The sequence below is a fragment of the Thunnus maccoyii genome, chromosome 6, assembly GCF_910596095.1.
Source record: "Thunnus maccoyii chromosome 6, fThuMac1.1, whole genome shotgun sequence".
NCBI lineage: Eukaryota > Metazoa > Chordata > Actinopteri > Scombriformes > Scombridae > Thunnus > Thunnus maccoyii.
The window spans coordinates 4,382,079-4,394,564 of record NC_056538.1 but is presented as its reverse complement, the minus strand read 5'-3'; positions in this window follow the sequence as shown (position 1 = coordinate 4,394,564).

Sequence of the window (12,486 nt, the reverse complement as noted above, 5' to 3'; positions counted from 1 at the left end):
CACAGCCCTGTTTTCTGGTGTGCTTACACTGAACCAAATTCAATGATTTATACCACAGTTTTTACATGACCATACATGTATACCAAGCAGAAAACATCTTAAGCTTCATGTTTCCTTTTCTGTAAATGAATCATATTCTCGCTAAGCTGACAGGTTTGAACATTAATGTTGAATTAATGTCTTTTAGTGGTGAAAGAAGTCATGCTTAACCCTCCTAAAGGTTCTTGGAACACTGACACACCATGTTGTTCTAGGTTTGTTGATGAGAGTACCAGATTAGCTAAACAATACTGCAGAATCTGTAGTGCTGTCAAAGTGCTGTCATATTTGAAAAAAAATATTTGATACTAACAATATCAACAGGTTAACCAATCTGGCTGAGTTTGTTACAATTATAATAGCCTTATTTAACCAACTATTTATAGTGTGATTGTTTGCTTATTTATGTATTATTTTCCTATGTTTTCCTTCTTCATTGTATCATATTTACTCATTACTGGGCAACAAGTGTCGCTAACACTTTATGTCTGTTTCTTTTGTTTTTTTAAGTGTGTAACTACCTTCTTGTAGCTCCTTGAGGGGTCATCATGTAGTAAAGACAAGTCTAAAACAATGTCTTACAAAAAGTCTACAACATTAATATTAAGAACAGGTCACCTTTATTTTAAATGGGTGGCATTCTGTAGAGACTTATACAGTATATATAACACATTATACAGAATTCACAATCTAAAAGTTTCTTTACACAATACAGAAAAATAATTCTGTGTGTGGAAAATATACTATATACATATATATAGTATATAGTATGTATATATATAGATATATACTCTCCAAGCAACTTGACATGTCTCTGCAGTGTGCCTGCATCCCGCCCTGTTAACTATCGCAATTACCAATGAATGATGTGACACTCCCAATGTCAATATGAATATGCATATTAATCAAGTTGTTCATTCAAATATACAGTACTGTGGAAAAGTTTTAGACACTTTAGGGAAAAGTTTTAGACACCATCAGGGAGGAATCTGATGGTCTAAAATGTATTCTGCAGCATGACAACAAGCCCAAACATACAACCTGAGTCTATCTTCAGCTACAAGAAGAGCAAGGAGTCCTGCAACAGATGGTTTGGTTCCCACACAGCTCTGATCTCAACATCATGGAGTCATTCTGGGATTACATGAAGAGACAGGAGCAGCTGAGTCGTCGAAATCCTCAGAAGAACTGTGGCAACTTCTCCAAGATGCCGGAACAACCAACCTGCCAAGTACCTGACAAAACTATGTGCAGGTGAACTGAGGAGACCTGCTGCTGTTTTAAAGGCAAAGCTGCTCACAGCAAATACTGATTTCATTTAGGTTTCTTCTTTTTACTGAACTTTGTATTAAGTTAACTGATAAATAACTATTCATGGAAGTATTTTTTAAAGCATCTCACTTACTTTTAGAGCCTAAAACTTTTACACAGTACTGTATGTTAGAGAGGTTGCTTTATTGTCACCATAGCAACATAGAAATAAGATCACATAGAGATATAGCCCACAATTTAAAAAAACATTTATAATAATAGTAATGATAAAAATCAGGGAATGGAGACAGAAACAGAAGCTTCGCTGCTTGTTGCCACATGTTTGATGTAGCTCGCTGCAACCTGAGAGCCAAACCATTCTGGGAACTGAGAATTAAGAAAAAATATCGGTGCTGCAGACACACCAGTGTAGGTCAGGGGGGCAGTCAGAGGACATCACAGACGTCCCCACCTCACCACCTCCTGCGGTGGAGGCTGCAATTAGCGGCTGCTGCCCCACAACTTGTGGGGGCAACAAACCTGGCAATGATTTGCCTGAGGGTGAGCCCATTCTTGTGCGTAAAGAGCATACCAAATCACATCATAGGCCAGTCATTCAACTGCATGTTGTGACACGGAATGTAATCAGTAGAAAGTGGAGTCATTGAAATGGAGCGTGAAATGAATAGTACTGTGTGTGTATTACAATTTGTATACACAGCGTATTGAATATTTTCTCGTCAAGCCCTCATTTTTCCCCCCCAAAATGTTCTTCTGTATAGCTGCACTCATTCCCCCACTATGTTTTTATACATTTTGCACAGACAGTGGCAACTTTTGAATATGATTGTGAGTGCAGCCAGTGTTTCTTAAATGAAGCCCAAGCTGAAAATTAAACATTTTTGTCCAAACCTGATGGAGTGCAGCTTTTTTATGAGCCCATAAACTGCTACAAAACAGTATCTTTTAACATTATTCCCCCCCAACACCCCCACACCCCCTACCCCCTCCCCTGAGCGTAAACAAAAGCTGAATGTCAAAGCTGCAATTCCCTCCGAGGCGCAGTGAGTTGCTGCAAACAGAGACAAGGTTAGAGCTCTGAGGCATAAAGTGAAAGGGCTCAGGAATGTGATGGCTCCTAACTGACACCAGCAGAGTTAGAGCAGATCAAGATATGATTCACTCTAACCTGATCTGTCTGCAGCTCCTCACTCTGATCTCTTATTGTAAACAAGTCTGCTTTCTGGTGAAGTCCCCCCCCACCCCCCATTTAGCTCCAGGGTCACCCCAGCAGCATTGTTGGGAGTAGCGTTGGCAATCAGTTCAACAAGGCTGCATGAGAGGGGAGGTGTTTGTTGACATGCCTCATCCCTCCAGGTGGCTGATAAGGCTCTAATAGCCTCTGATGAGAAAACAAGGAATTAGCCTGTTGTGAACAATTCAAAGCATCATCACAACATCATGTGTCTCGATCTCAGTTATCTCTCAGTGCCGGAGGGCTACTCCACAAAGGCGGGTTAGTAAATTAAACCAATCTGTAAAATACAAATCCAGGGTAACCCTTGATTTTCAGGGGGTTTACAGAGACGCTCCTGGTCTGTGCATTACAATGCAATGTTTTGTCTTTGATAGGTCAATGTTATGCCACAGTGTCAGTGATGGTGCCAAATGATTACCCTTTAATTAACTTGCCCTGATACTCTGATACCAGGACAGTTTTCAGACTCCAGCTGTAGGCTGTTGCTTTTAGTAAAACAGCATCTTTATTGTTAGTCTTGTTGTGCAGATCCGTGGCTGAAAACATCACAGCTGTCTCTTTCTATTTATCGTCTACATTGTGTGTTGAAGTGATCTGTGTCTCAGGTCTGTAGTTAAAACTTGTGTTCAGTGTCTTGATTATTTAAAAGACGGGTTCAAAATTTTTAAGTTTGTCTTAAAACAACAGTCAGGTGTCCATATGAACAGTGAAAGAGGTTTCCCTCTCTGTAATCATTCCTCCTGTTTATACTGGTTATTAAAAGATCTCCTTCAAATGTGCTTTCAATGTAAGTGATGGGGACCAAAATCCACAGTGTGTCCACACAGTCATTTAGTGCAAAAATGCATTCAAAGTTTATCTGAAGCTTATATGAGGCTTCAGTGGTCTGAGTTAGTCATATCTCTGTGATGGAAGTATAGTAACAAAAAGAGGGACTCTGGCACTAAAAAGACTGTAATGTTGAAAGATATCTACTTGATTTGACTCATTTGGATGCTGAAGCTTCATATTAGCTTCAGATAAACGTTTAAATACATTTTTGCTCAGAAGGAGGACTGTGGATTTTGTCCCCCATCACTTACATTGTAAGTGCATTATGAGGGGATCTTCTAATGGTCAGTATGAACAGGAGGAATGATTACAAAAACCTATTTCAATGTTCATTTGGGCTCCTGACTGTTGTTTTAAGACAGACTTGAAAAATTGTGAACATGTCCTTTAAACCAGGTTAGAGTTAACCTGTTCATATCTGCTTCTGGAAAGATTGTGGAGTAGCTCATTATATTGAAACAATGTAAATTATTGGGCAAAAATAAATAAATAAATTACATATTTACACATTGGTGTTTATGAGGAAAATAAACATACAAATAGGACTACAATCTGGTGTGTAGTTGATTTTAAAAACTAAACACTACCAGTTACTGCTTGTGTATCTCCTTGCTGCTCTGTCTTGATTTAATATGCTGCTGTGTCAAGTGCATGACAATATGTCAGTGACCACAGTTGTCCACAGTTGTATATTCTTATTATTGCTGTTATTCTCCCACTTTTGTTTCTTACTCATGTTCATTATTGTTATTATTATTGGTTATTGGTTATTTGTGTGTTGACATTAAAAGAATAAAGAGGGAACAGAAAATGTAAGAGTGAGATGTAAAATTGTTTAAATGAGCTCCATTCTCTCAATACAAACATAGGCCTAATTGTCCAAAAACCAGAAAACTACCAGTTACAACAGGGTGACAGCTTTGGGCACTTCCCATTCTGAGATTTAGAATTTGTGAAAACTTGCCAGCAAGCAAGCAAAGATGAAACAGATGGCTAAGTAATTGAAAAATGGTTGACTACCACTCCACGTGGTTCTATGCAAACTTGAATGAGCCCTGACTTTTTGTTTTGACTGACTGACTTTTGGTTTTATCCCAAAAATAAAGTGGATCTGAAAAATCTGGCTGACTGCTAGTTTGTTGACAGCCTGTCCGATCATCAGAGTGCTCAGGTCAGATATTATATATGTGTTTCAGTGTTTCAGTTTGGCTTTTTGGTTTCTTCATCTGTGAATGATCCCTTCACAGAAAACTAATGTTGTAGCTGCGCTGCATTCTGGTCTACTGAGGAAAGTACAGTAATAGTATTGCCTCCACTCCAAAGCATTTCACTCCACGTGATTGGTGAATGATGATGAACAGCTGACCACCTTTGAAAGGACCGACTCTAAACCCTGACACTGGTAATGTCCTGCTCTCTCAGGGTCACAAAATGACTATTTGACCAAACATAGACACAGAGATATATTTCTTCTTCTTATATCTTTTCTTGGCATGTTTTACTCTGAAACTTGGCTGAATGCTTTTGCTTAATACTCTGACTGATTATCAGAGTGATAAAGCAGCAGCACAACTATGTCAAATATTTTCCTGGTGTCTAGTTTCATTACAATGGCAAGTTGTATCTAGTTATGAAAACTGAAATCTGATTTAGTTTATGTGCACTTGAAGTGTGTTGACCCTGACGCCAAACAAGTTCAGAGTAAGAAAAGGCTTTCTTACTAAATCTGCCTACTCAGACAAAAAACAACAAACAAACAAACAAACAAACAAACAAACAAAAAAGAAAAAGAAAAAGAAAAAGAAAAAGAAAAAGAAAAAGAAAAAGAAAAAGAAAAAGAAAAAGAAAAAGAAATCTAAGGAGGGTTTTGTATTTTCCTTCCAGCTGCACTTCACACCTCACTGTCATTCCTGAAACTAGTTTCATTGCGTCAAGGGATTGGTGTTTGTGTTTGTGCGTGTGCACAGAGTGTATTCCACATATCCTGTTGGCAAGCTCCCCTCATGCTCCTGCTGAACCAGCACTTGTGGAAATCCCCCTGCAGAAACTTGGCAGAACCTGATCACTCTGAAGAAACGCCCACACTCAGGTCTCAGCAGAGCTCTTCAATCAGCTTTTATTTGCTGAGGCTGATGTTTCAGCATGCCAACAAAGACAACAATCTTTTTTTTTTTATTACAACATTTTTCTATTAGTGCTTTTAGAGGAACATTTTGTCTCTATAAAAATACAGTTTAATCATTTACAGGCAATTTTACAGCAGACCATTGTTCACTTGGTTATTGATCTGCAGGTGCTGTGTATATGTGTGTAAGTAATGTGTAGCAGTGTAGGGCCGACACAGACTGCTAACTTGTCAGAATGTGATCAAAATACATAAGAATGTGGCAAAGAATTGTAGCGCACTTCTTAAAGTTACAGTCCTGGTGGATTTGGTGACACTGGTGATAAATTGTAGTCACCACCACTTAACTGCTACAGCAAACACTCAACAAGCAGCTGCTTTGTCAGAAATATAACAGAAGAGCAATGTATGATGATGTATCTGTTTACAGTGCAGTCAAACACACTTGAGTTGCAGGAAATCGTAGGTAGTCAATTTGAATCCAGGGCAAGAATGGCAGAGTCTGTCCCGAACAATGAAAACTATCACACTGAAATACACAGGAAAGGTGCAGTGTGTACAGTTTAGTGGCTTCTAACAGAAAGGACTTGGCAGAAATGGAATATAACATTCATAAGTATGTTTTAATTAGTGTATAATCTTTACAGCCACAGAGAGAGCAGGTCCTCTTCCACGGAGCCCGCCATGTTGCACCGCCATGTTTCTACAGTAGCCCAGAGCGGACAAACCAAACACTGACTCTAGATTATAGAGAGGGCCTTTCGTGTTTCTCGGCCTCCGTAGGTTCTCCTACACGCTTGGAAGGGATTCCACTAAATCCTACGCACTGGTCCTTTAATTGTGAAACGTTAATAATTGAATGGCCATTGCTGAAAAAAAAATCAATTTTTACAAGAATCAGCATTTACTAGTTCATATTTCAACACAAATGACCTACTAATAATGTAATATTCAGAGAGAATAAGTAGAGTAAGTCAGTTGATACTGTAATACATTTGTAAGCCTGAATTCTTGGTGTGAAGTGTAGTCTCGTCATTCTGGATGAGCTACAGTTTCCCACTGAACATAAAGTCATAACTGTCATAAAACAACAGGAGGTAGAAACTAAAATCACCCTGAGGCAAGGGGGTAAGTATCAGCAACTTAAAGGTGATTCATCTACTAATATTAATAAAATTGTAGGTGATAATAAATGAGCAACCGTCCAAAATAATGTGGTAGAATTATTCCAGTTCATTTATTATAGATCATTTATTATACACCTCAGTTATGCCACATAAATGTGTCAGACAAACTCAACCCTTGTATAACGTTCACTTTTCAGTACTGTTCGGGTTAAATTGACCTGATTCATTATTGAAGTTTTAAAAACAATACAGCAATAAAAATGTACATAGAAAAACTCCTTAATATATATTGTCTATCTCAATTCCAAACAATATAGATAACATGTATGATTATTGTTTGTAATTAATCTCTGCTAGATCACATTTAACAATGGAAGTGTCAATCATTTTTTGTGATAAAGTTATAATTTATATAAAAAATCCACTATGATAAAGACTTGGGTGACATAAATCATAATTATCAAGAAAAAATTGAAATGAAACAATGTTTTCATTGATGTTTATTATCTTGAACTGATATTCTCAGTTGATATTCACCTTTATCTTATTATGATTAAAGCCGTAAAGCAAATACAGGTGATAAACAACAATAGAAACCCGAGAACCAAACTTAGATTGTTCTAGTCATTTCATTTTCTTTATTGGCTCCATCAACATAAGACAATACAGTATGGAACTCAACAATAACATGATGTAGAGTTAGATGTTAAGATGTGCAGATGTGAGGGGTGCAGTACGAGAAGGCTCAGAATGTTTTGGAGTAACATTAGGCAGGTTACAGAAGGTAAAGAGAGCAGGAGAGCGGCAGTGGACGGCTTCTGCTGCTTGGATTGTAACAATGTAGAAACTGTATGTGTGTGTACATCTCTCTCTCTATCTGTGTGTGTGTGTGTGTGTGAGTGAGTGTGTGTTTATCCCTGTGTGTATGCGGGTCAAATTGACACAAACATCGTATGAAGGGCATAACTGCATGGGGGACTGTAGCATTTTTTTTCTTTTACATGTTCTTCACAGAAAATAAGCCAAGGCCGTGAAGTTTCAGGTTGAAAAACTGTATCATTTTTCTTTTAGTAAAAATTTGAAATGGGTCAATTTGACCCGAACACCACTTAAAGGTTAAAGCAGCATTCATAGATGTTTTGGCCACTTGAGGGCAGCAGAACAAGCTGAAAATACAACTTTGATATGCCATCGCCTTATAAAGTTGTGGTGAACTTCTTTACAAAAAGTTGCCAATTTACACATCGAGCAGACACAGAGCGAAATAAGCATTTATTTAGTGTCAACTCCTGAGAAAAACTGTCTGGGTCTTTAGCTGCTAAATGTCCCACTATGTTCATCAGTGAGTCACTAACTTTGTCTGTTGGTTGGTGATTTGTGTCTAAAGCCTTTTTTGACGGGAAACAGCTGCCTGCTGTTGCTGGAAACAATATTGATGAGAGTGGTGAGACTGAACCAAAACAGTCAATTTGACATTGGTGATAATTCTCCGTTGGCTCCACAATATGAGCGACCGCTTTCCCATTAAATGTGGTCATTTGATCCATTAATAATATAAAAATATTTATCAGTGCAGCTTTAATAATATCATAAGTGAAAATGTAACAGTATATTATACATTACACCATGAAAGTCCAAAATAATATTGTGGAATGCAACCAAAAAAATATGTGCTATGATGTATTGTACACGTTAGTTACATGACATAAAGGAGTGACATAATATGTAATTACTTTAGTGTAAACCAAAACTTATTGGGAATAGTAACTAAGATTACACTGTCAAAACTCTTGGCAAAAATAATATATGACATTTATTTTAAAATGTGCGACGGTCACACAAATTTTCCTTTTATTGTTTATAATGTACAGAGAGGATGATGACAAAGATCTTAGTTTACTGTAACCAGCAGAGGCAACTCTATAAATGTTGTCACAGAGCACGTTACATACACACTTGCGAGGTTACACTAATGCTCTTAACTAAACCGCATTGTACCCTGTACAGTGATTCTAGTCAAGCTGTACGCCTTTATGAGACTCCTTTGAAGTTTGTAAGATTGGATGTATTGAATTGAATCCTTTGTGTATAGACACAGTGCTGCTTGTTTTGTCCTTGTTAATATTTAAGCAACAGGATCAGTCTCCATAAATGGTTGCCAGGTAACATCAGTCCTCTTGAGAGCAGGATAAATATGATAAAAATTTCCCAATTGTGTTTTGTTGTAACACTAAACTTTTGAAACTATTGTATTGGCAACCTTTATATGAAACCTTATCAGGCCTGAGCAGAGGGTGGATGGCGAATAGAGTAAATAATGTCACACTGTATTTCGCAATGACTGATAAGTATGAGTCCTTCACCTCTGTGTGTTCTGATCACAGGGTGTTGCTTTATTGACTGAATCAAAGGCTGTTTGCACTCATTCATTTATTTTTATGCACATAACATAAACACACCCAGGTCTGATAGCAGAAACAGAACATATAGTGTTCAGCTGCACTCAGAAAGTGACAGGAAAGTCTTATATTTACACATCAAACAGAAGGTAAGTGGAGGGTGAAAACACCTGAGACAAGTGTGCTTCTATCTGTCAAGTAGGTTAGTCAACACTATTGAACTCATAGTTTTCATATAAATAAATGTCTGTTTTGCTAACTTTTTTTTTAGAACAATAAAGTGATTCAAACTGTATTCAGCTCCTGAAAATTATTTTGATTTTTTTTTCTGTCTGTTGTCTGTTAGCTGTTTCCAAGGAACTGTCTTCTGCACAGGAGTTCAAGCTTTAAACGTTTATGGCTTATTTACTTATCTGACATGATCAGTAATAACTGCTGAGGTAAATGAGACAGAAAGAGGAGCATCACTTGCAGTCATTTCTATGGAAAGTCCCAGGAAAAAAGCAATCTAGACACCCAGTTTGACAGGTATTTCACTAAGTGCATAAAATAATCACAACATCACCAGGGACATAATTGTAAATAGAGATGTGCAGAGAGCCCAGTATTTGTATTTGTATCTTTAGTTTTTGAGGCAGCAAAATTATCTGTGTTTGTGTTCGAAGAAAAGAAAAAAATCCTGTTTTTACTACACTTCTAATTTCAGGGTATTAAAGTATTGAAGTAAGTGTTCTTCAGTAAACTATTTTGAGAAGGAGGGTTCCCACCTCAGATCTCGAGCCCCAGTCTCCCAGACCATGGACGTCTGCACTGACCACCTCAGTTGCACCAAACAGACAGATCTGCAGCTATTTATAGACCCATAACACAGAGACAGACAGTGATGTAACCTTGCTATGCTACGAATCCCAACCTACATGCTGTTATTTGACTTGTTATTTTTCTTCCTGGAAACAAATAATTTTAAAAATATTGTATGACATAATTATTTGTAAGAACTCCACTATTTGTACTTTTCCAAATACTGTACTTGGATTTGGCTTCACCCCTAATTATTAACCCATTCTTTATTTAACCATGACATTCCTGGCATTAGACTCTACCTGCATTTCCCCCTCTTATTAGATAACTGTAGAGATGTATGAGAGAGCAGTTGAAAAAATGAGACAATGCGAGATAACAATAGCATACAGACTCCTTTGGACCCGCCTACGCTACGTTATATGTGGCTTGCTATCTTGATCTGTGGCGTCTTGGACTGTTTCATTAAGTGCTCCTAAGAGTTGAGCAGGATGAACAGGCCTCAGCATGACTGAATGAAGATGAAAACCAAGATAAATCAAATGTGCAGGCTGTGTGTTTTCTGTACAAGATGTGCAGAACTTTGAAGCCCCCGGGGCTTATAGGAAACCCTATGGAAAGTTATTGTATGATTTCAAAATGACATACCAATCAATCTAACACTGACTTTGTTTGCTTTTTTATAATCTTTTTTAGTGCCAGGTTCTGTCGTCACTTCAGTGTTTCTGCACTGCATTTCTCAGAGATCAGTCAATCGACATCTTTGTATCTAAAAACATCATGCATTGGTCCTTTATAGGAATTTTAGGAAATGTGTTTATTGTCTTTCTTGTCAAGAGTTAGACAAGAAGACTGATACCACTCTTATGTCTGTGCGGTAAATATGAAGCTACAGCCAGCAGGTGATTAGCTTAGCTTAGCATTAGAAAAGACTGAAAACAGGAGAGAAGAGCCTGGCTCTGAACAAAGTTAACAAAATTCACTGAAGCTTACAAACTAAAATATCTTGTTTGTTTAATTTGTACAAAAAAGATATGGTAAAACTGACAATTTGCCATTTTTCAGGTGGTTATGTGTCAGGCCTGGCCAAGAAATAGTCTGGCACATAATACATAAAACGTCAAATTATCATTTTTACACTTTTCGATGGATCAAAAAAATATTGAGCTTTAGAGGTGCTGGTTGGCGGAGTTTGTTATCGTTGTACTAAGCCAGGCTAACTGTTTCCCCCTGTTTCCAATCATTATGCTAAGCTAAGCTAACCAGCTGCTGGCTGCAGCCTTATATTTAATGAAAAAACATGAGAGTGGCGTTGATCTTCTCATCGAACCCTTGGCAAGAAATTGAATAAGTGTATCTCCCAAAATGTTAAATTAGTCCTTTAAGTTCTGTAGACCTGGCATTTAGATATTTAGATAGAAGGTAGATAGATAGATAGATAGATAGATAGATAGATAGATAGATAGATAGATAGATAGATAGATAGACTCTCTGTCACAAACACATATCTCTCTTATTGAAAGTTGTTGTTTGGGTTCAAATGTCTGTTTAGATCACCAATAAATTTGAATGAGGTGCTGCTGCTGATGCCACACAGCTCGTAAAAACACCTACATAACATTTTGCTGAAATCAAAAAATGACACTCATATTACACATAGGTTACATCCTGTAAATGTGAGTATAGTGCACTTCTTAAATTTTAAATAAGTGTAATAAATGTGGCATCATTTGATAGCAGAGGAGTTAAAATAATAACAAGCCACTCCAGTCACTTTAGGGGTTCATTGGAAGTTGCCACTCAAATGAAGGAATGTTGACAAAGTGAGTCACAGTGTTTTTCTCCTGTGTCAAAGTCATAAACGTAATCTCTATGGCAACCTGACACAGTTCCCCAGTCTGACCGCAGAGTCAGCTTTACGGTATATCAATTATTTATTGCATTTATTAATTGTCCCATATCAAAAACTTGCTATTATTTCAGCTGATATTATGCTAACATTATTCAAATGACCAAATTCATGTATGTTTAATCAAATTGCCAGACAGCAAACCTGGGGCAGTGTAATATTCCAGCATACTGTACATATGTACTGTATATACTTTATATCAGGCTAGTTTTGGCATTTTACTTAGAAAAGTCTAATCTTATCTGCTGAAGAAGATCATGTGATATGATCAAAAGCTCCAGAACAGCTACTAAATGGAACTTGTTGTGAGTGTTTAGTCAACAAAGTTAAACATGCAAGTCTCAGTTTCATCCACTCTTTCATGCAGCCAGTGCGCCACATCATACTGTAGACTTAACTGAGGTACAGAACAGTAAAGGAGCTCTGATTGGTTGATGGCTCCCCTGTTTTTTTCATAAGCATGTGGGAATTCTATTTGGTGCTGTGAGGCTCACTGGATGGAGGTGAGCTCACTGAGATGAGAGTTTTTCTTAACTCTACAGCTCACAGCACTGAAAATGAACACACTCAGGCTAAATAATGCAAAATAAGTATTTGATTGGGATCCAGCCATCCAAGAAATGCTCATGCAAGCAGTAAAATTTATTAATATATCAACCTTGAAAAAACTACAGAGGCACATGAAATCAAAAATCAAAAATCAAATCAAAAATGCTATACCACTTTCTAATAAGGCATCATTTAGA